At 47.9% G+C, this 25,389-nt stretch overlaps 1 pseudogene; it reads right to left on the bottom strand.

The window, feature by feature from the left end:
• Positions 1 to 1,053: 1,053 nt before the first annotated feature.
• On the bottom strand, positions 1,054 to 25,029 carry LOC144108368 (uncharacterized; annotated as a pseudogene).
• Positions 25,030 to 25,389: the final 360 nt, after the last annotated feature.

Raw genomic sequence — 25,389 nt, 5'->3', positions numbered from 1 at the left:
CGTACATGGAATACAACAAGACAATGGTCACTAAGCAGCACTGGTTGTACGAGGTATTCGGCGCAGAATGGTATCAGTTCGGCAGATACGTTCGCCCGATCCAACCGTGCGTGACTCGTTCCCTGGAAATGGGTAAAACGAACGCCAGAACCACACCCGAGACAATCACCAACATCTTCGAGATGGCAGCGATCAGTTACGTCACTCAAACAGGCAGTACTCGCATTTCTATAGGGAATCGAACTGGTCTTGTCGCGTGCCATGCATACGCAGTTGAAATCGCCAAGACAGACGACCAGACGGTCTGTATTACAATAGTTTCCAACTGTCTCAAAAAGTTTTCGCCACTCTTCCACGTTAGTGTGCGCGTACAACCAGATGACGCGCCATTCCAGACCAGCAAATGTAATGTCACAGAGAATCCAGCAACCGTAAAGGCAAGTTCGAACTCTTTCCACAATCGCTCCCAGAAACTGGCGGATCAAAAGCATTTACCCTGTCGAAGTGCCCACCGCATTAGACACACAAACATCGTATCGGCTGCTGAACGGACGAACTATACTGTCGGTCAGGTCTTGACTCTCGATTTTGGTTTCTTGTACCGCTACAATATCCAATTTCTGCTCAGTCACGAGTCGTAACAGCTGATTTTTTTCCTCCTCCTGGATGAAAGACCTCTGGCATTGAGCGTGACTACGTCGAGGTGTCTTTCATAAGCCGCCATCGCTTAGCAAGACCAGGCCACCAGTACGGCGCTTAACTTTGTACGCAGAACGTCGCACCGTGTAGTGTCGTCCCGCCATTATTACGACTTCGAGTTGTCGTCGCGAGGGACCGACGACGATCGTGGCCCGCTGGTGACACGCTGCTTTTTCACCTCGCCGGCGTCCCGCTGGCTTTGTAGCAGACGTTGACTTTGCTCCGGGCTCACTGCATCGACGTCGTCATGGCGCCGTTTAACAGCAGCAGGGTCGACCCCTGTGGATTCCCTGTTGCCTTTTTCAGCGGGGCGTGGGATATCCTGCGGTTGCTCGGTAACCTTGTTCGTGAATCCTACTCGGGTGGGCTCAGCGTTTGTTCAGCATTCGGTGGCGTGTCGTTTTCCTGGTCGTCGCGCTTCAATGCAGCCGTTAGGGTCTCGACCACTGGGTTGGAGGCGGCCTGCTCAGCTTCTTGCTCGTCCATATGCAGCTCACTGTTCTCGCCGAGTGTTCCTCGCCCAGCCGCGCGGGCGTACGACTTCAGGCATTCAGCCTCTTCGTGCCCGTACGCGTGGCAGCGGCTACACTTGGGCACCTTGCAGTCACGCCTAATGTGGCCTGTGTTGCGGCAGCGGAGACATATCGGCGCATGCCCAGGCACGACGACTAACACTGTCCCATTTCCGATACGCATCTGATGGGGTAATCGCTCGAGGGTTGCACCTTGTCGTAGAACGAGCCGTGCACATCTCGAGTAGTCGAGTCAGCACTTTTAAAACCCGCCGGTCTTCCATCTATCGCTCGAGACTTCTTTCACTTACTTCGCCGTACTCAGCGAACGCCCGCCTCAGAGTTTCGTTGCTCACGTTGAAGGCGCACCAATGCACCTCCAGCCGCACTTCGTGCCTTTCAGGGTCAAAAACTACACAAGTCTTCTCTCTAACAGTGATATTCCGGGCGTCGAGCAGCTTTTCCTTGGCCTCCTCGCTGCGGAAGTTTACTAACCAGACGTGCGACATCTGGTACGCTCCGATACCGCCCACCTGTTCGATGACGCCGGCTTCTTTCATCGGCTGGCGGAAATCTTCTATCCTGTAAGGCCTTCCAGCGGTGTCGCAGTGAAGAACAACCACTGTTTTCAGTCCTTCTCCGGTAGGCAGGGCTGCCAGAACTATCCTGGGGCGGAATTGCGGATCGCTCTCAATCGAAACTGTCTCAAAAATATTATCATTTGCCCCTCTCCTATTAATCGGCCGGGGGCGGCGGCCATTTTGATTTTTTGCATCACTGACTGACGTCGTAAACGGCACAGAAGTGTTGACGTTGCCCACCTAATTATGCGGGCACATTGAAACGATTTTTTGAGACTGGAAAATGTAGTCTCAAAGCGTTTGAGACAGAAAATGGCGGCTGTTGACATCGTAGTATACGCAGGTGACCGCGCGAGCAACGGTGTAGGAGGGTGCATGAAGACGACTTTGACACGCGGGACGAGTTATTTCGACGCTTCGACTTAAGAAGGAGACTGCGCAGTGGCTGTGCGACCAACTCGCCGTTGAACTGGGAGGTGCGTGGGTGATTGCGCTGTCTGTGGAGCGGCAGGTGCTGCGCGCGCTGCGATTCTTCGCCACCGGTGGGTTTCAAGGCGTCGTTGGAAATGAAGAAAACGTCGCCGCAGCCCAACCGACTGTGACCAAGTGTTTGCGGCGGGTAGCGGAGACCAATGTCAACGTTGGGTCGAAGAAGGGGTGTGTTCGCTTTCCGAGGAGACCCGAGGAGAAGGCGGCGGCGAAGGAGGGCTTCCTTTGCCTAAACTTTCGCTGCGCGGCAGCATCCACGGCTCCATCGGGTGTGTCGAATGAGCACTCATCTTATCAAGGAGTCTGGGGGCAGTGCTGCGTACGAGCCGCAAGCGGTTCTACGCTGCGAACGTGATAGTGAATATACCTCGGCCACTGTTTTTGACCGCATGAGTTCAGCTACAAGTGCGGGCCTTGACAGCTAGAGTAAGCTCGTGCTGTGCGTGTTTTTTCTCAAGTCAGTGGCGCAAACATGCGCAATCTGGCCGTGGAGACGCGCTGACCCGCATCCTTCCACGACGCGTTCGTCTGGCGGCACTCCAAAGCGGAGGAAGGCCTGCTGGACGATGGTGAGTTTTTTTCTGGGTAAGCAGTAAAAGAGCCATGTCAACAATCGGGCGAACTCTGTCGCATATATTGAGCTCCAGCACTATGCATTTGCCCGGATCTGCTAAAGCTACAAGAATGAGTCTGGCTACTTACACCAATGCAGACACGTTACAGTATGATACAGTGTATTGCCACCCTTTTGTTAATTATAATTGCAGCAGAAACACAGGACACATATTACATTGTTGAAATGCATAGCCTTTCATGTTGAAGAAACCAAACCAAAATGCACCTGACAGTGCTTGTGTTTTGTAGGCAATCATAGTGCATCATTTATATCAATATGGTGGTAAAAGACTGAACTTACAGCAGTGCTCACTTATACATCTCAATCCTGCGTGTCTGTATGCTCTTGAATGTCATATTCAGCAAAGCCTGGATGTGGGCTACTTGGCATGAGTCTTCTACTATATGGCAGACCGTCCTGTTAGGCTGTTGAGATGGCCGAGAAAGAACATGCTTAGGTGCGTCATTTTTGGTTATGCAGGAGACGATGTCCACCTACTGGAGCCATGGTTGCTTCCACCATGTAGGGTTCGGCGCGCTGTCGCATCTTTTTGTACATGTGTTGCGAATATTCCGCGAGAGGGCAGTGACCTAGGCTGCGCGTCCGGTTTTGTTTTATTTTGTTTTTCTTTGGTGCACGCCGTTAGAAGGGGACTCATGCCTTTTTGGTTAGTCTCCCCATTCGTCATTGCGGTTTCCTTCGCCGCTCCGGACGCCGAGGCTATCTGCCGGCCTAGACCTTGGACCCCTGTCCCCTTGGCGAAGGATTGCGAGACCACCTAGGGAGGAACTCGGGGGTAAGGGAAAACGCTGACATCAGTTCTGAGCTTTCCTATTCGTCAAAACTGATGAGCCGCAGTTAGCAGTTTATTTTTACGTGTGGAAAGTAGCGCGGGCATCTTCGGGGTGTACCCGGGAAGGGAGCCGCGCCCGTGTGCTTTTGTCTCTAGCTACTCCTAGCTGGCTCTGGCCGAGCGTGGAGGGAGTGACCGTGGATAGCTGGTGCAAGGCGCGCCAGTTTAACTGTTGGGACGCGGTGTCCCTCGCCTCTGTGCAGGCGGTCGGCTAGGCAGGCCGCGGATAGTTGTGGCCGTATACTGACTTTTCTTTGTACCCATCTGTAAATAGCCTGCATAAAAGTTCGTTTCTCACTAAATCGCTTCGCCTGCAAGTCATATCATTGAGAAGCCTTCAAGTGGTGCATCCAGTTTCTGGAAATCACCGGGCCAACACCACCGGCAAAACTTTTACTCAACAGTTGCGTGGCATCACAGACCCGACTCAGCAGAAGGCCTGTACAACACGGCACATGCTTTCACACAATTTGTGGCTGAACGCTGTATCGCCCCTCGGAAGAGCTGCTTCCAATGTTTTCAAAGGCACCGGATGTACCACTGCCAGTAGGAGTGGACAGTGTGCATCATCACCGCACGTGCTACTACACTTCACAGCCTCTCTTTGGATGCGCCCATGTCAGCAGAGGGTGCAGGCGACACTGCCACTGAACCAGATAACAATGGGCTACCTCTACATGCTGGCTACCTCGTGGAGACAGGATCCCTCCTCGCCTACCTCCAAGGAAGAGCAATGTGGTGCTGTACTTTCGGCCTCTGTAGGACGACCCGTCTCCAGAGGCAGGCGTACCTAGGGATGGTGCAGCGACAGTTGCGGTGGAAACTCTAGCGCCTAGCTACGACTCACCATACTGGTGTGGAGAGTCATATCAGCCACTGTTCCTGTTGCCACTGTCATTGCCTTGTTTCAGGGGACACAACACAACTGCAAGTGTGTGAGCAACTGTGTGATGTGGTTGTGCCCTTGGCCAACCTGTGTGCAGGCAGAAGCCTGCAGTGACAAACAAGTGCCCCCACCGGCTGTCACTTCATTGACAGTGTGTTAGCCAGTATACCTCCCAGTCCCTCAGCAGCGTGTTGCACAGTCTCTTCCTGAAGGCGGAAAAGGTGTTGAAGCAGCTCGCCCAATTTGCGAAAAGCATGATTTTGAACTCTCTTTTGTCCATGCGTATGTCAGCTCACCTGCCCCTTCTCTGCTATATCCTTCCAGCTTGGTGGAGTGCCTGTGGTCATTACCTGTGCGACGAACATGCATGAACCAAAAGTGTAGTGCAGCACCGTTACTGGAAATGCTCTACAGCTCTAATAATATACAGGCAGCTCCATTATAGGAAATTTTGAGCACTCGGTTATTGCCCCATAACTGACACCTAGCTTGGTTTGCGTAACACAAGGCTGTGAAGTTCTGTCCATGATGACACGAGACTGAGACAATGCCGAATGGCCGGACAAGCTCCTTATCCTATCGCATAATATGTGTGACAAGTGGAACTGCTTTCCAGCTATTTTTTTTTGTCTAGGTATTTGATATCCTAGTCATTTACAACTGGTCGTTCCCTTTCTAACTGGAGCGGCCTGTATACAGGGTGCCTCAGATAAAATGGACCATAATTTTAAGAAAACCTAAGTGGTCTTCCGACCTGAAAGGAATTGCATGTTAGAAGCTATGCAAAGTATTTAAAACCCTTCAAACACTGCCCTCACCAAACCCAGCCATACCAACATCACTCCGCCTGCTGAGCAAAATACAATAACATATTACACATCACTGCCCTGTCCTACCTACCCCACTCCTCTAGATCATATGCAATTCAAGCGCTGTGTACCAGCGAACATGAACAAACGTTCAACTTTCTGCCCAGTTGCAAATAGCCTCTACACAAGTCATACAAGCAAACTACTTCTTTCCTGGTTTACCCTGGATCTGCTACAATATCAGCAAATAACGTTAATGGAACAAGCTCGTTCTCTCCTCGTTGACAATAGCAAAGTTATCAAATCAAGGGCTTCCTTTCTCTCTAAACAAACTATGTGGAGCATAAACATCACAATTTTCTGCATCTTGCACAGGGAAAATAAAAGAAACTACCACAACAACTGAACATCAAAAGAACGGAGCTACAAAAATACCAACGGAACATCAAGTGCTTAGCCCGATGTGGGCGGCATCACTTGGTTACGAGGCAGAAGAGTGATTGCTGCCACAGAGGCAGGCCGTGTCGGCTCTCATTTCCCGCACCGAGATTGCAAGCTATCAGCAGCTGCACCTGTCTGCTCCCGTCAGTCGGTAGTTGCTTCTGTGTGATGATTCATAGTTTTCTGGTATCTTCTAATGAAGATAAACAGAACCACACGTCACTCGGCCATCGATAGGCGCCGACCGAGAACACAGACTAAAGTTGTCTTCGTCGATTTTCGAGCCGAGCGCTGCCTGTAAGTTGATCTCGGCAGGCCCGTAGCATTCACTGCCTTCAATCCGATTTTTCTCCGCACTTAAGACATACGCAAAGTACCTTGATATTAGACGACACGCAAAAACGAACTAGCCATGGAATCAGCTGTTTTCTTGCAGGCCACCATGTTCAAGTTATGCCACTGCCAGCGCGCCCTCATGGCAAGAGAAGTTACCCTACAGCGAATTTAATTGCAAATCTTAGAATGCTTCTCATTTTCCTTCGGGTTGTTGACTTTTCAACACAGTTTATTACCAAATAAAACATTACTTGTTTTCTTCATTGCGTTTATGTTTATTTTTAGACTTACATGTTCACGCTTTACCGCTGACAGCACACCTTCGCGGCAACAAAAGTGACTGAACAGCTAACTTAATTGCAAAACTGAAAACACTGGTTCTTTTGCTTGGTGCTGATGAGTTTGAAATACAGTTTTTTAGTAAAATTAAACATTACTAGTTTTTTCACTGCGTCTTTATAGCAAAACATTAGTCTTGCGAATAAATGGTTCCGGGGCGGAGCCTTGCTAATAGCCACCGCAACCTTGCTCCTCATTGGCCGATTCCGGGGTCGGCAACTCGCGGTGTCGTCATTGTGACGTCACAATCTCAAAATTGAGACTATTTTTGAGAGCGATCTGTAATACAGCCCCTGTAGTCTTTCAAACCGTCCAAAAACGATGTTCCGCGGCCAGCATCGGCCGTTATCACAGCTCGCGAAGAGCCAGCCATCCTGCGTCCTTTCACGACCGCGGCCGGAAGCAGAGAGATGACGGTTTTAAAAATAATGTTTTCTATTACTTTGCAGCTTGGCTTGTTAACGATATTGGTCGATAGTTATTCAATTCATGTTTAGATCCTTACTTGTGCACAGAAACTATTTTTGCACAGCGCCAGTCATCTGTTATTTCGAGCGTTTGTAAAGACCGTGTGTAAATTATATGCAGGTATTCAGACACCCAGTCAGCAAGCGTATGGGAATAAAAATGCCTTTGAGATAGTATAGGCGCCCGGTGATTTCTAGGCGTCAAGATTCTGTAAAAGGGAAAAGAGTCAAGCTTCACTTTTGATTAGTTCTATCATGAAGTGCTTGATTGTACAAGCGGGTAGGGAAGCATGGGAGATTGTTCTCGCGGAAACGGACTTGATGGTTTATGGTTCATGGGGGTTTAACGTCCCAAAGTGACTCAGGCTATGAGAGACGCTGTTTTGAAGGGCTCCGGAAATTTCGACCACCTGGGGTTCTTTAATGTGCACTGACATTGCACAGTACACGGGCCTCAGCCAGATGGCATTGCTAATGAATTTAATAAGTTTTTTCAAGTCCGTTTCCGCTGCCGCGGTGACTCATATTTAGAAATTTCGCCTACATCGAAATTCGACCGCCGCGGCCGGGATCGAACCTGCGTCTTTCGGGCCAGCAGCCGAGCGCTATAACCACTGAGTCACCACGGCGGCGGAAACGAACTTGAAAAGTCTTATTAAATTCATTAGCAATGCTGTCTGGCTGACTGATATTTTCACCACAATTTATAATGGTGGAAATGGTGTCTGGTCTTCTGATATGTACAGCCATAACTTATGAGTGCTGTGGGCCATGAAATAAAGGCTGTGTCACATGAAGGAACAGGGATTTTGTTTATAGAACCTTGTTTTGCAAACTGATGGCAAGACTTTCAATGCCGTTCTTGTCTCGTTTTTTTTCGCCGCTGTTTTATTCTTCTTTTATGTTGATTTATCTAGCGTGTTATCGACGGGTGCTTGTCTGTGCGTGCGTGTGCGTGCTTGTGCAGCCTCCATTCTTGTTCCACACTTCGGTGGGCGCACATCTGTGCAGTCGTTGCTCTTTTTGCCTTTGTGACATGGCACATAGCCACGACGGGGAATTTGCTGGGGTTCATTACTGAGGAGCACCAAGAGAAGAGGGTAGACTGGTGCCAAGCTAATAGTTGTATAAACATAATTAAAAACTTTGCACAGAATAACACAGGACGGGAGGGAAAAACACGCACACACACACACGAGCGCAAACTTGCAGCTGTATTTTCAGAAAAGATACACCGCCTTAAGAAGCAGAGAGGGTGCAAGCGTACAAAATTCAGAACATCACGTGTGGGAAGAAAAGAGCACGAACATACATACAGTAAAAATTGCATCAAGAATAGGCACATGCAGAATCTTATCAGAATTAATCGGATTTGAACAATAAAAGCAGGCTATCGATTGCAGAGAAAGGTGAGCTCTTTTTTGAGATGGGCCACCGAAACCTTACTCACGCAGCCTTCCGTGGTGCTAATTTTAAGGGCCCCTACAATTTCCCGGGCCAGCCTATGGAAGCTCGCCCGATAACTACAGTAGAACGGAGGAAAGGACGACACTGCTGTTTCTTCTTATTCCTGTCAGTATAGTGTTCGCATCTGAGCCAATGCAACGACAGGTTCGAGCCGCCAATTGCGCCCGTGGAATTGGCATGCTCTCTGAGCCTGTCATTGAGACAGCGCCCTGTCTGGCCTATGTACACAGACCCACAGCTGAGCGGAATCTTATACACCACAGCAACAGTGCAAGGCACAAACTGAGTTTGGTGTTTGGCTACACATTTGTTCTTCTTTGCCCTTTTGCCTTGGCACCTGCTGGTCATGGCGCACAGGCGGGACAATTTCAAGGGGGCTGTAAAAACGACACCAACTCCGAACTTATTAGCCACCCTCTTCACATTGTGCGTTGGGAAATAAGTCAAAGATTAATTAACGAAGAAAAAAAGAGAAGAAAAAGAAAGAGCGCCAACAAGCATTAACTTCTCGTCTCAGACACCAACAACCCGAAGTGCCGCAGCGAGAGGCAAATTAAGCCGCCCGTGAGGGAAGTTCCAGCAGTCCAAGAACAGAGTGACGAAGGCGCCCGTTAGCGATTGACATCTATTTTTGTTATGAGGTGAACAATTTCAACGCACCGGAATAACCCAAGGTCATTTCATCGCAGTTACATTTCATTAGAGTAGCATCTTTTTGGGCGTAATATTATTATCGCATGCAAATGAGCGCGTGCATTTCCGCATTGTCCCTTTGTGTAATCGCTATTTTTACGTGATAGCCTATGCAGCTCGTTCGGTCGAAAAGCCGTTGACGTAGTCGGCACCGCGTGTCGGAAATAATCGGGGGCTGCGTAAAAAAATCGTATGATGGTAATTTGTGTTTCTAGTAATTGATGTTTGATTGATGTGTGATAGGGGATGACGAGTTAATTAAATCATTGTAATTAAATTATTAATTATAATGATTACATCACTTCCATTAATTGGTTGATTAAAGAAATGAAAAGAATTGCAAAAGGGGGTTCAAAGGTGTCGAAATGCTCAGAATGAAAAGCCAATGCTTGATGATGCCAACTAAGAAAATTTATAGTGTGTAATAGATCAATTAAATGAAGCAATTGAAAAAAAAAGTTTAATATACGGCCAAAGGTGTCAAACTGCTCAGAATGGAAAGCCTAACCTACTACGCTATCGGGTCATACCTTTAAGGCGGAACTTAAGTGTCCTCTCCAATATTTTTTTTCTCAGGCACCGCTACTGCAGCTACAAGCCCGCCATTTTTTTTTTTTGCCGACAATTCACTGAGTTTTTGATTCCTGACCATGATCTCTACTTTCATTCTGCAGCTTTCATCCAAGGGCGGCAGAAAACGGTTTCCAGAAGATGGACTCAGGTGAGTCCATCTTTCGTTTTCCCGGATTCTTCAGTCTTTATTTATGCGCCACCTTAGATAAGCCTGGATCACTTTTTCTCCTCTTTGGATCTGCTCCAAACCCTGGCGGCCAATCCCCCACCGTGGGTATGTGCCATCCCTTCTGAGGCAACAGCAATAAAGAACTTTGAAGCCCGCTGGCTGAAATGCGAGGGCTTGGCAAATGGTCACCCCAACTGTCCGGCCTCACACGTGATCACAAAGCCCAAGGTTGCGTGCGAGCAATGCAGCTTCCATTCCCTTTCACGGGGCCCAGACCGGCTCTCGATACCCAGCGCGCTCGTCTTGCACCTGTCGCCGAAATTCCTGAGCGCCGCCTTCGGTGGTGCGCGCGGGGCCCTTGTTTGCTTGCTCAGCTTTTATTACTGGCCTCTTCTTTCTAGCTCCCACCCTGCTTATGCATCTCCGCGTTGTGCCATTGCCTCCCGGCATGTTCAGGGCGCAGCGTACGGAGTCAGTCCTTCTGGGTTATCTCAAACTCACGGTCAGCGGCTTCTCTCGCTCGCGGGGCTAATAACCCGGCCGGTTCTTTTTTGCCTACGGTCAGCCCTTCCCCGCCCGAAACTCACGTGTGTGTCTCGATGTAATCGCGGCGCCCCTTCCCCCGTACCAAAACAGTGGCAGGTGTTTTTTGTCCGAAGGGGCCCCCTCACCGACCCCGCGGTCGCTCCTTCGTCCACTGCCCTTCGGGGGGTCGGTTCAAGTGCTGACGGCCAGAACTGAGTCAAGGACCTAATTGAAAGCTCTGGTGAAAGCTCCCGACAGCGAAGGTGCGTTGACCTCAGTACCCGCGGCGCTCATGGCGTTTGTGGTTGGTATTGTTTCGGTGGTTTAGGCAAGAGGTGGTCGCATATTTTCTTATTGACCCCAAATTCATAAGCTATACGCACCTGCTCCACCGATTTTTTTTTTTTGCACAGTACTGTTTTTGCTTTGCAGTTTAACGTGAAATGCAAGTATGTTTCACCTCATCGCACCAATTCCTTCAGCTTGGCGCTTGATCGCCTTAGTTGCTTATGCGTGATTAAACCCAACACAACACACACAACTGCTCGCATCGATTGCCTGTGCGTCTTCCTGAAAAAAGTGGACACTAGGTGAACTTTTATCGAAGCGATCGTTTTGAAAGACAGCATAGCTATTTTGCATGGCCCCATACTTCGTGACGCATACTTCTGAAACGATGACAGTCTTTCCAGCTTTCTATAGCGCTTGTAAAGGAAGGAAACGTGTATCTGTGCCAAGAAAGAATTAATTTAGTAAATAACATTACTTGAGCAGTGAAATCTAGCAGTGAAATGACCTGCAACTGCCAGAGCTGAGTAGAGACTTTTATGAGCTATCAACCATCAGAGCGGTTTAATTCACGCCTTGAGTTTTAGGAATTTTAAAATGTACTGCTACTTATGAGGCATATGTTAACATATAACGTAATTTTTTTTACATGCTTTTGTGGCTTTGTGGCTATAGCGTCCGCGTGCTGACGACGATTTCATGGTGAAAATCCGTAGCACGACGGCCTTGTACGTATACTCTGCAGCCAAAAGAAGGAAATACAATGGTCGGAGTGAACGCAGAATCCTCTGCTGTGTAATTCTCAATAGTGGCCGCGTTGCTTTAGCACGCAAAAATGCAATCATTCAATGTATGCGTATTATTCTGCCTTTATACTGACTTGAAGGATGAGCTAAGAAGGACGGGTCTCTTTCCGCATGACTGCGGGCAAGAGCAAGAGCCCTCGCTGGAGGCGAACAACCCTGCTCGCAACAAGTTCTCAAGAGGCCATTTACACCACAACAGAGGCAGGTGTTTCTGGTTGATTACGCCCGGGTTGAGTGCGGTCGCCGCTTGCTTTGCATGTACTGCTTATCGACGACCAGGTCGGGTTGCATAATTAGACGTCCCTCTCTATTCTCGTCACGTATCCTGATCGTTCAGCATTGCTCGGGGCACCTTCGGCGTTGCTCCTGGGATGTTTCTTGTCCTCTGCGTTCACTTTGTTTGCCGTGGGGCTTGAACGCCATGAATGCACCAAAAGATGCGATTTTATTAGGCCGCGTAGTTAAGGTCGCACGTAGCTTAATTTAAAGAGCGGCGATCGGCATGCTGTGGGGTTGTAAAACACAAAAACACTAAAATATGGTAAACATTAATTGAGGCGGCCGGTAGCAGCGAAGAAGATAAAAACCGTTACGAATGAAACGATTTTGCTTTGTTTTCAGTAACTAAGGCTACAATGTGCATTTACATTTATTTCATGATCAAAGCAGCTTCCTGACTTCGCTAGTGCGTGTGTTTCTGTCGATAAAGGATTATTCAGCGGTGCACAGATATCTTGCTCAAGCCCCTAGAAGACTGCTGTGTCTAAAAGGTAAGCGGTAAAAGTTAAAAAGGCTATAAGGTAAAAGGTAAGGTAAGGTAAAAGGCAACCATCCTCGCTTGCAGAACATAATTGCAGAGATGTTTTTTACTATTTCATATTATCGGCCACTTGTTGAGCTAGAGCGCATTTTGCAGGTCCTCTCAGATCATGAATAGCAGTTTACCAATATCCCTCAGGAGAAATGTATATAACAGCGGTATCTATGGGGAAGAAACGCGGGGCATAATGAAATAGACGTGTATCCAGATTTCTGCGTTTTCTGTTCATGTTCATACGAGAACGGCACAATCAGCATTGCTATCTTTGCGAAAGATAGTATTAAATTAATCACCACCGTAGGCATCAGCAAATCTCTCGAGCTACCCGATTTATACCTATTTGATGCAATCCATACGAGCAATTCTTAAGTTCGCATTGCTGCTCAACTTAACACCATATAGAAGAGACGCTCACTAAGCTTTGTCACCCCACAGTCGTACTGACGCGGATTCCTGCCCGGTCACTCTGCGATCTCAGGATACAAGGCGCTACATCGTATCGCGTATGAACATCAAAACCGGGCGCGAGGGATATCGGGCCTGACCCAACCATCAGGAACATTGGTGTCATTTTGCAGTCAAGAGATTAACAATCAATACAACATTATAGGGTGTTTGTTAACTCTCCCAGTTTCCGAAAAATCTCTCACCACCTACCTATCGTGCTACTGTTGCCGCATCCAAATCAGTACGTCCTTTCTTTTTTCGTCTCAGGCGTTGCCTTTGATGCCCAAGTGGCTCAAATTCTGTGCGCACCTGAAGCACTCACTTTTCTCCAGTCCGGTTGTCATTCAATACCCTTCATTATTCATACCACTTTCTCAATTAGGTGATGCTTTGAGTGTCGGTCTCGGTGAAACTGAGAACACCCAATCGAAGAACACCAGAATTCTGTCGTCGAAATCGATCGATTGTAATATTCCGGAACAAGAGCTTGTAGTAACAACCTTTATTTTTGTAATGACAGCAGAAATTTCTCTAGTGCTTGATGGTCTAGTCTTTGTCATAGCGGCAGAACAGAAAAATTCAACAGGAAATTACTACAGTACTACAGAAAAATAGCGCAATAGTGTAGAAAAATCGGTCGTTAAGACCGGGCGACAAAGCACTTTGTCCTTTTTTTGGGCAGGATTTTCTCTCAATTTTCGACTGGGGAAGGTAACTGTGCAGAAGCAGGTCTTAATAAACAAATATAAACTGTGTTCACATTTGTCCTGGATTATTTTATGTACGACAGCATTGGTGAGCCTAGAAAAAGAGGTGACGGCTGGAGTTTTACTGTGTAATAAGGGAGTAATTTCCCATTCACATCTACGCAAAAGCAGCCATACGGCTACAAAGGAAAGCTGTACAGCTTCCACCGAAGCTTCTTAGTTAAAGAGAATTTTGTCCTGGTCCGGGGTTCGAACCCGAGACAATGCTTCACCGGAGTAGTCGCTCTACTAACAGAGCTAACAGTGGCTGCTAGCATAGGGTAGGGCGGTAGAGAACTGATGAATAACTCTAGTTGGAAAAAGTGTTGATCATATTAATTACTTCCTTATTACAAACTCCACCTTTGGGGATTGTCCCAAACTTCTTATCAGTCCTAGTGCCTGTCCTTCTAATTTTTTTTTCTAGTAATGCTAGTCCGATGCCAGCCGGTTGGTGCTAAATCACTGCAGATACAATAGCGCGAAGTCGTCTCGCTCCTTGTTACCATTTAATTTACGGCCTTCACTTCTGCGGGTGGCAGAAATGAGCGGGTGGTTAACACGCAAGCACAACATTTATATTTCGAAGACCAGTGACCATTTTGTAATATGTCATTACAACTTTTTACTCGAACAAACAATACTTTTACTGATCAGTTTTACTGCGTTCCTTACGCACATTTGAAAAGCGTTGCAACCTGGACCACCTTTTCGGTACCTTCTGTAGACAGATGTTGCGTGTCGTTTTCATAATTACCTGCTTAATATGAATGTATATTTTCACTCGGAAGTCTCTGAACAGTGACTCCGCCATTTTCTCGTCTTTAAACATTTCTAACTCCACACCCTGGTTGCCTCTGAAATCTTTGAACGCTGGTTCGGTCTCTGCTTTCACGTCGATTTCGGTTACCTTGCATTGCACACCTGTAAGAGAAAAAGTATTTAAATCATGCTGTCACCACAAAAGCCAGAAATAGTTAAAACCTGTCGGTCTCCGACTGGTTACAAGTTTTATTCACTAAAAATGTGAAAAATTCACAAGTTTCACGTACCCTAAGGGGCGCAACTATAAATCCTATGTGGCTGTCGACCAGATGATCAGGTAGATGCGCAATCATTGTGTTGCTTTGTGCTTCCTTTCGGTTCTGCTTAAGATTTCCCGTCTAACACTGGCATAAACCATTCTCTCACACTGGTTTGAGATGAGAATGTGCTGCGCTGCTAAAGGCCTAGGAGCTCTCAACATGGATCATGTCTGCTGTGGCGTGGCAGCATGTACAGGATGGTCTGCCACCCTAAAGCTTTTTGTGTGCAGGCTTCACAGGCCTGACTGGACTGGCGGGCAATTTTTTCGGCGGCTAACTGCGCGGATCAACAGGTGTGACACGTAACGAGCCTACTGTAATCGCGAAAATGCAGTAGAGAAACGCGCAACATTTGCGCGATAGAAGATCAGAGGCTAATCCCGGGCCACACCCCTTGCCGTCCTGTTGTTTTCTAGCAGGGACAGATCTTTTGCGCAAGCATGCGTAAGTTTGCTGCAGTGATTTGTCGAACAGGAACGGTTGGGCAAACTGTTAGGAAACCTGTTCGCAATAGGGTGCGATAACATTGTAGAAAAAAGCAGCGAAATTGCAATGTTTTTGTTTCGGAAGCCGAGTTGTAGGAAATATCTACGCACGGTTCCATTATTGTTGGTTTTCTGACATATACGCCGCGTAGCGTAAATAGGGATGCTAGAAAAAAAATTTCTCAGGCTACCTGGTGCTAAAGAGTTCCAGCATTTCAATGTGTCATCATTAAATTACAAATTTGCAGTATAAATTTTATAGATGTCGCAATGTGCATTCCTGCACACAGTAAGTGCACCGAAGCTGACAACACCTGGCCCTGTGCTTGCACCTTACTTCAGAGCCTATAACGCCATGACATCATAGACTCTCGGACTAAGGACACAAAGGCAATCTTGGGATTAGATCTTAAGAAAGCTTTCGACAATGTAATACATGAGGCGGTCCTATCGGAACTTCAGGAGATCGGTGTAGGCGGCAAGATATACAACTACATTAAGGACTTCCTGTCTAATAGGACAGCCAAAATAAGATACCAAGACCTGGAGTCAGAAGAAATAGAGCTAGGCAACAGAAGTACACCACAGGGATCGGTCCTATCCCCGCTCCTGTTCAAATGGCAGTGAGGGGTCTCCCAGCGAAACTGGGAGGAATCGAGAACTTACACTTTAGCATGTATGCGGACGACATAAATGTCTGGATAAACAAAGGCAGCGATGCAGAGATAGAAAACAAACTTCAAACTGCGGCAGACACAGTAGTGGAGTACGCGGCAGGAAGGGGGCTAGCCTGCTCGCCAGAGAAGTCAGAACTCTTAGTATACAATCCGAAATCTTTAAGATTAAAAAGGGATAGAAATCTTAGAATTATGGTAGGAGGCAAACCGGTGCCTAGGGTTGACAAGATAAGAATTTTAGGCCTTTTTATTCAGGAAAATGAATACAATGATGAAACAACAAAGAAACTGGAAGGATATGCAGCGCAAGTAACTGGAATATTCAGAAGAATAGCGCTCATAGGGAGAGGACTCAAAGAAAGGAGCCTAATAAAATTGGTGCAAGCATACATAATCAGTCGACTCAGCTACGCTACACCATACCTTAACATCCGGGCCCCAGAAAGAGATAAGTTGGACTCAATAATTAGGAGGTGCTACAAACGAGCGTTAGGAATACCCATAAGCACCTCAACGGAAAGACTCCTAGCTATGGGGATACACAACACGTGGAAGGAAACGGCCGAGGCGGTCAGAACAGCTCAGCAGGAAAGACTTAGCCAGACATATACAGGCAGAGCCATTTTAGGCATGGTAGGATTGCAGGCAGACAGAGGCATGCAGCAAAACCAAGACATCCCGAAGGACGTCAGGGAACATCTCACAATATAACCACATCGGAGAAACATGCACCCCACCTTCAACAGTGAGAGGAGGGAAAAGAGAGCCGAAGCCCTCATGAGACGCCTCAACGAAATGAATAAGGAGACGGTAGCATACACAGATGCGGCCAGCGGTAAGACTGGGAGCAGCTGTAGCCTCAGTGGTGGATGGCAAGGCTACAGCATTATCAGCAGCTACGATACGCAGCCGCAATTCGGAAGTAGCAGAAGAGGTAGCAATAGCGCTTGCTGGCGTGGGAACAGAGGCAAACTATATAACAAGTGACAGTAAAACAGCCATCTACAATTATGGAAGAGGTAGAGTCGCATCAGAAGCGGTGCGGATTCTAACGGCGAAAAAGATGCATAGAAAAATTAGCCTAATAAGGGCACCAGCTCATACGTCAGTGCCAGGCAATGAAGCGGCGCACCTTCTAGCTCGAGATCTCTACCTCCGAGCAGAAGCGGAACCGCCAGATTGCAAGGAACCCGACGAGAGACTACAAACATACACAGAAATCATAGAGAATTACAGACTGCAGAGAAGAACTGTCCCTCCTCCGGACAAGGAGCTCGGGAACAGACAGGCAGTAACCTGGAGAAGGCTACAGGCTGGAAATTTCATAAACCCTGTATGGGCGTCACACGTCCTACAAGACGAGGACATAGAAGATAAATGTCAAAAATGTGGAGAGAGGGGGACCTTCGACCATATAATTTGGCAGTGTGTACACTCCTCAGGGGTGAGGGAAGGAATAGATAGGGAAACCCTTCTGCAAAGCGCGAACCCCGCGACCCAGAAGAAAGCCATCCATCTGGCGGCAGAGGCCGCAAAGAGCCAACAACTCTTTGCCTGCATCTACTCGCGGAGGCCCTGGCCTCTGCCCCTAGGCCTGCGCGCCAGGGGTAGGGAGTAGAGGGCCTCCATTTCTGATGGAAATAAAAGTTTTTGGAACTGGAACTGGAACCTCCACGCTTGAATGACATCACCTCCGCAGCTCTGTCTTCCTTTACACCTCGGTTTTCTGACACGTCAGCTCTCCGCTCCTCGTGCTCGGCACGTTCTTTATCGCCGTCGCCTCGTACACATCCTTCGCACGCGCACACGCGCAACGCTGGGCTGGCACGCGCTGCGCTCCGCTGTACGATGCACCACTGTGGGCGCACCGCGTTCACAAATCCTCCGAAGATCTTTTGTGCACCTCTAAGGGACCATTAATTTTTTATACAGATAGGAAACATACTGGAAGCCCTCTTGCAGAAAATGATCCAAGCTTTTACTAGCCCTACGCTACGCCAAGCAAGCCACGAAACTACGCGAGAGTGCGCGTAAACGTTGTCCATTCTTTTTAATATCTCGTCCCCTTTCATCCTTTACTTAACCCTTTCCTTCATGATATGGACAAGATGTCAATCCACTGTATACGTATGCTACAGTCCGCTTCCTTGTAACTGCTTATAACCACTACATATATGCAGAAAGCATCCGAGGTGTGTTTTGAAGCCTTTGGCGGCGTCTTACGACCGCACGTGCCACGAACCCAATGACAATGATGGCTGCACGAAGGGCTAGTCACAAGCTGCGTGCTCATTGTGGTCACCTCACTGAAAAGTAGAGAGATGTGCTGTCAGCGCCGGCTACGTGTGATTAGCGGAGGAAGGTGCCCCATAAACAATTCTCGCTGTAAAACCAGCTTTGGTCGCTCTTTCCACGTTCGCCGACTTTACAGAAGCTGGCGTTCACACTGCCGTTGCCATGTTGCTTCATGCCCGCTTTTGCAGTATACCCTCTGTATATGTCGACTAAGAAGGAGATGGCAGGCTTTAATGATCGCTGGTCAGGTTGCGTGGTAGTTAAGCTGGCAGGCTGCTCCAGTTGAGCGAAAAAAAAAGTGGTAGGTTTCTAATTGGTTTTTTTTTTGGGGGGGGGGGAAGAAATGGCGCAATATCTGTCTCATATATCGTTGGACACCTGAACCGCGCCGTAAGGGAAGGGATAAGGGAGGGAGTGAAAGAGGAAAGGAAGAAGAAGGTGCCGTAGTGGAGGGCTCCGGAATAATTTCGACCACCTGGGGATCTTTAACGTGCACTGACATCGCACAGCACACGGGCGCCTTAGCGTTTTTCCTCCATAAAAACGCAGCAGCCGCGGCCAGGTTCGAACCCGGGAACTCCGGATCAGTAGTCGAGCGCCCTCACCACTGAGCCACCGCGGCGGGTAAGGTTTTTAACGCACCTAAACCGAGAAGCCCTGGCCAGCATCTGTTTAGGCTGGTTGGCTCATGGTTTTGCCTTGGTGGGTCGTCGGCACGTCTGCCGACGACATTAGGCTCAGGTTAAGCTTTGATCAAGGTTAAGCTGATCCGATAAGTTCGCGCCGCAGACAGAAGGTGATGCAGACGACGATGTGCAATGCACAGCGCGAGAGTGTTCAGCAGTTTAACACGAGACGTGATCGGCTGAAGCGGTAGCAGGGTGTTCTCGCTCAGTGGACAGCGCAGCGGATCTGTTCGCGCTCCCGCAGCTTCGAAATCCAGTCGCGCCAATATTTATTTCATTTCTGCATGGGATGTTGACATGCTGGTTTTCCCAAGGTCGCCTTCAAGGTCAACCTGGACACAAACTCGGTGAGCCGGTTAGACCACGTGAATCAGTGCTTTCGCACTGAAATAAATGCACATGCACACCAAGAGGTCGCGCAATCATAAACACGCACTCTATTTCCAAAGGTTTCGCGTGGGACCTGTGACCTTAAGGCAATTTAGCGAGCGTTTTCGCTTAGGCGGCGCCGAGGCGCATCACGACAAGGACCAAGTATATACCTGATGCATAGCGTGCAGTCCTGGTGGAGACCTAAAGCAGTTTTTAAAGTTCTGCTGTACAGTGTAATACAGCGACACTTGCCGACCCAGTTTTCAAGGTCCTCGCGTACAGCACACGTCCAGCACAGTGGACCGCTCGAGAAACCGATTTTATGGAGGAAGTAGTTGATATACATAAAACCTCCAAGCGAATCTGATACAGGCAGTAGAGGTCACGCCTATTTAGCTTGCGTTGCATGCGTGCTACACAAATGGCGTCGACGCGATGTGGAGTAGCATGGCAGTTCGGACTCGTTGGAGTGTGACTGCCAATCCCGACCACGAATCACAATGTTCCCTAAATAGGTGGATTCTCTTACCTCTTCCAATACTTCGCTTCCTATTGTAATGTTTTTATCTCCACGAGTGTTGAACATTACCTAAACTTCCTCATATAAACTAAGGGCGTTACCTCCTATTACCTCAATCCTCGGATGCGCGCCAGTGTCGTCAGCATCGTCGTCGCTGGCGTCCGCAGCGCCACCTGCTTCGGTTGGCAGGTGGCGGCGGAGAGAGGGAATCCCGAGTTTCCTAGTGTCTTACGTGTCTGCCTCGGCTACGGAAGGGGACTGGTTCGAAAACCCCGGCCGGTCGAGGACAGCTAGAAGCGCGCCCCAGCCTGGCACCCTCATTTCTTAGCTCTGTGCGCTCGGAAGAGGCTCCGCGCCCTTTCGGCGGCGTACCCAGTTTTTAACACCTCAGCCTGCAAAGGAGTTTCGTGCTACCCTCTTAACACGGGTACTCCAATTCATGTTCGTACGTTCTAACCGGCGTGTCTAAACAGACGTGCAGGTTAACTGTCACTGCTGAAAGCCATCTTTTCGAAACAAGTTCAATTCGGAGCCTCACTGAAGTCCTGGCCAAGCCAGAACTCGTCTGTGGCCGTCTGACTTTGCGAAAGAAAAAAGTGTCTGAAAAATTATTCTCTGTCACACCAGAGCTTAAGCTAAAACATTCGCGTTATACACTCGTAGCGGTCGTGTGATTTTTTTTTAATGCATCAGTCTTCTTGTCCTCCGCGGGTCCTCGATCGCGTTTTGGACTTCGTCCCCTTCGTTACTTGGCAACGTAGTCTATTTTGAAAATAGGAGATTACAAAGGTATTCTCCAAAAACTTCCATCCCCAGGTGTTTGCAATCCACTTTTTTCAATACCTCCTGTAAACACGTCGTTGATAGCAAAGGAGATCGCGCCTCCTCGTCTGACGGCCTTCCTGACTGGTATTTTCTCATTTTCCTTCTTTAGGGCTCTGGGCGGTGTGCATCCGCTTTAGGCATTTTCCAGAAACCTTACACAGTCCTCTTCTACTTCTTCCCATTCTTCCATTCTGTTGCCTTGTTGTCTGGGGCCTTAGTGCCCAGGTGAAGCGGTTGTCCCGGCTTCGAACCTCGGCCAGGAAAAACTTTTCTTTAACTACAAAGTTTCTGTAATAGCTACGTAGCTTCCTTCGCAGCTGTACGGCTGCGCTTGGGTGGATGCGATTCTAATGAGTAACTGCCAATGTGTAATTACACAATAAAGAATCAACAATTCCGCATATATGGGCACAAACCCCTTAACGTTATCGCGCCATACTGCTAAAGCGCAGTTTCAGTGTCCCGTCAAGCTTTTTGTGAGGCTCTGGCTTGCACCGATACCGCTGCAATGTGTTTTGCGGGATCGCTGGAGAAGACGCATACGCACAGAAAGAGTGCCGGGAAGCCATTATTAATATTGGCCCCACCGCGGTGGCTCAGTGGTTCGGGCGCTCGACTACTGATCAGGAGTTCCCGGGTTCGAACTCGACCGCGGCGGCTGCGTTTTTATGAGGCAAAACGCTCAGGCGCCCGTGTGCTGTGCGATGTCAGTGCACGTTAAAGATCCCCAGGTGGTCGAAATTATTCCGGAGTCCTCCACTACGGCACCTATTTCTTCCTTTCTTCTTTAACTCCCTCCTTTATCCTTTCTCTTATGGCGCGGTTCAGGTGTCCAACGATATATGAGACAGATACTGCGCCATTTCCTTTTTCCAAGAACCAATTATTATTATTATTAAGCCATTATTATGCTTCACATGAGACTGATGCCTTGGGAACGTCATATTCTCAAAAATAATAATCGGCGCACTACGAAAACTGGCTGCTTCAAAATTTGAGCTTCAATCAGCTTCCATTGTGTTTGTTTTCAATCGTTCTTTATTTTTTGACGTGCACCCTTTGTCAAAAATATACAGCCCAAGGGGCCTGCTTCCAAGACGTGTAGCCGGGCTCTTAAACACATTTGACAGTCCTAAACTTGGGAGGATTGAGGAGTTGAGTTTCTCCCGCCTTCGTGAGGTTAGGATCCATGAATATGCAAGAGGAACCACGATGCAGCTCAGAAGTAGACCAATTGGGCTGTACACGTTTGCAAAGACTGTACATCTCTTGTTGCAAAATCACATGCATCAGATTGCGAACATTGTGTAAATGTTCGGAGCGCGTGACTTTTTTGTCTTTGTAACATGCCTAATGCTAACCTCCTGAAAGCTGATTTTCATCGCATTTTTGAATCACTAGAACACATTTAGTTATGGCAGAGAGTTCTCTCTGAAGTTTACTTCAGAGATAAGCTGCACTGATATAGTAAGCGTTGCCATGGTACTCCAATTTGATATATTTGATTCTGATCGCGTTACCTTGAAGCAAATTTGCAACTCAAGATCACTTAATTGTTGCAATTTCTTGTTTACTTCATGACTTTTTAATATAATATAGTTTAGTGTTAAGTGCGTGCTTAAAAATATATGTGAAGTGTATATTATGGGCCCTTAGGCCATTTTGTTTCTTATTTCTGAAATTTCCATTAGGGCCTTTTAACCTACCTCCGAACAACAGCACTTTCTGCATCGTCTGCTGTTTCGGGAGTGCCTATTTTATGGTATTTGTTCTTTATGAGAGCGAAGCTTGATGCCTGCATGATTTCGAATCTGGTATAATACATTTAATAGAAAACTGCGAATAACACGCTTACGAATAATTATGCAAACAGATGACTAATTAATATCAATAAGAAAGCAATTTGAATAATAAGCGTGCTCCACTTGTCGGGCTATATCGTCCGAAGTAGGAGAAAAGAGAAGAAGCTGTGCGCCCCTTGCACAACGGCACTGAAGATTACCGAAGAAACAGCAGGAAATGACACGCTTACAAGAAGAATGAGTACTGAGGACGACGACTCCTTGCGAACGCGTCATTTTCTGCTGTATTTTTTCCCCCGTAGCCATGCATCAACAAGGCACGCTCTTCCGCACTGATGGGCACGAAAGGGACGAAAGGACAACCCCTGACGCCTTAGAACTGCTTTTAAGAATAGCAGTTTTTCCGTGTTTTCTGGAGGAGGCCGAAGGGAAAAGGTTACTTCAGTGGAAGCGACACTTCACTGAGAGCAATAAAAGATCTGACGGGAGGCGCAATCACTGTGTAATTACTGCCTGTATCGCTGATTAAGAAACTGTCGACGATCGCGGAATTATTCCCGTTCGAAGCAATTTGAATCCAGGGTCCATGAAGCGCCGTCCCGTATATGATTTGGCATTACTGGAAGTGGGCCGCTCTTAAAGGCATTTTAAAAAAGGCTGCTGGTCACACAACCCTAGCCCCCCTCACAATAGAGTGTGAACGGCCCGGACAGCTGCGCCTTCGGTGTGTTCGTGATGACGCAACACCGCTTGTGGCCATTTCCGTGCCCCGGCCGCGGCCACTTGTGAGAAGTTTTTCGTATATACTGTAAAGTCGTAAGCAAAATTGGAGACACCGTGGGAACGGTGGTCTGTCTGTCTGTCTGTCTGTCTGTCTGTCTGTCTGTCTGTCTGTCTGTCTGTCTGTCTGTCTGTCTGTCTGTCTGTCTGTCTGTCTGTCTGTCTGTCTGTCTGTCTGTCTGTCTGTCTGTCTGTCTGTCTGTCCGTGTCCGTCCGTCTGTCTGTGTCTGTCTGTCTGTCCGTCCGTCCGTCCGTCCGTCCGTCCGTCCGTCCGTCCGTCCGTCCGTCCGTCCGTCCGTCCGTCCGTCCGTCTGTCTGTCTGTCTGTCTGTCTGTCTGTCTGTCTGTCTGTCTGTCTGTCTGTCTGTCCGTCTGTCGGTCTGTGTCTGTCTATCTGTCTGTCTGTGTCCGTCCGTCCGTCCGTCCGTCCGTCTGTCTGTCTGTCTGTCTGTCTGTCTGTCTGTCTGTCTGTCTGTCTGTCTGTCTGTCTGTGTCTGTCTCTGTGTCCGGCTGTCTGTCTGTCTGTCTGTCTGTCTGTCTGTCTGTCTGTCTGTCTGTCTGTCTGTCTGTCTGTCTGTCTGTCTGTCTGTCTGTCTGTCCGTCCGTCCGAGGCGAATTTTGGCTGTTAAAACTCTTCACACGTGCGCGATTCTCACTGCCCGAGAGAGCCACCGCGGGAGTGAAGTGGCGTGGGCGAACAGGCTATCCCATCAATGACTGGCACAATGCGCGTACCTCGAAAACGGGCACGCGCTGTCAGATCTTTGTGAAAATCAGTTGTGCCACCGTCCCCTTATTCTTTCCTTATTTTCTCACGCCTGCACGTAAACCTTTGCGAGCCTAACATTCAAAGAAGGGCTCAGTTCTGGGCTGCACTGGCTGCGGGAAATGATCGCGCATTAATCATTTCTAGAACCCTTAATTTTTAGAAGAGGGTCATTTTGTCTCGTCTTTGTTGTACTAAGCGTTTTGTTTTACGACGGCTAGCTCTAAGTGACGGTAAGTTTCTGATATGGTGGTGTTTTGGCAGCACACTGCTATCTTGCATCTAGTGCAATTAATGCTAAATTTAAAGTATTTTTATAGCCTGCTTTTTCTACGTGCCCGCAAGTTTCCTGCGGAGAATCGCGCCAAGACATTATTTGATTTATTTTCTGTTATCCATCATTATTTGTATTTCTTATTCTTGATTCTTCGGCATTTCCATTTAAGTATTGTTAGTTTCTAGTTTACTCTTTTTCGTTTCTGTGTGTATCCCGTTTCAAACTTTCAGAGTGCTTCTGCAGAGCTTCACTTCAAATTCAATTATTTAAGTAGCGGTTCTCTTTACTTATATGTCTGTGTCCATGCTGCAACATTCTTGCTCCCTTTGGTCTACCTCTTTACTCATGCTTCTCTAATACGTGTAATCTCATGTTTATTGTAATGCTGAGATTATGTTTCCCCACAGCGGAATAGGTTTTTGACATTGTAATCTTCTATTCTTTCTCCAGTGGCAGTTTTCAATTTTAAATATCTTAATATATTTTCTCACAAGAGGAGTTGTTTGGTTTAGCGCTCGTGTCCGTAAACCTCTCATTATTATTTTTTCTTGTTTGCAGTAGCTCTCTCTTGGCAGAACAAAACCAATGTCTCCGCAATTTTTCGGACCGGGGGGGGGGGGGGGGGGCGTTCAGTGTGATTCTCGTGCGATCTTTCTAGGTTCAGTGTTGTTCGGCTGCTGCGGTTACCAAGAGGGCAACACTTCGACGTTCAGGAAAGCAGACAGCTGTGAATTCTCGACGTTAACAGCTTGATTCCCATATCTCTCTGTCGACCATAAAACGATAATGGAAGGAAATGTATTGGTTGTATGGGGTTATTTGCTACCTTTCGCGTAAGCTCAGAATATACGCCGTCACTATGTTGTTTTCCCGACAAAATTACTCACCATTTGTGCATGCTGACTTGAGAACTGTGGACTAGGTGGAGTAAAAATTAACGGACAATTGTATAAACTGATGCGGCCAGGCTGGGATAGCAAGGGGTTTTTGCCTTTGTCTTTACATAGTCACCTTGCGACTGCATCTTCGAATTTGATTTAGCCTTAACTCCTTAGTTCCGCTGCTGCGTGTTTCTGGTGGGTGAACTGTGAGCTCTCTGGAGACAGGAGATACGTGGAAGCCATCTCGAGAGTGGAGTCGGTTGAACAGTGGAAGCGGGTGTGTGTGGGTGGTTGGTTCCTTTCATGGGCTTGTGGGGGGCGTAAGGTTCTGGCAGGTGTAGATGGGTTATTCTTCGGTGCTGCGTGATAAAGAAGTG

This window comes from Amblyomma americanum, chromosome 10 (genome assembly GCF_052857255.1).
Source record: "Amblyomma americanum isolate KBUSLIRL-KWMA chromosome 10, ASM5285725v1, whole genome shotgun sequence".
In the NCBI taxonomy this organism is placed as follows: domain Eukaryota; kingdom Metazoa; phylum Arthropoda; class Arachnida; order Ixodida; family Ixodidae; genus Amblyomma; species Amblyomma americanum.
This window is presented reverse-complemented; position numbering and strand designations above follow the sequence as displayed.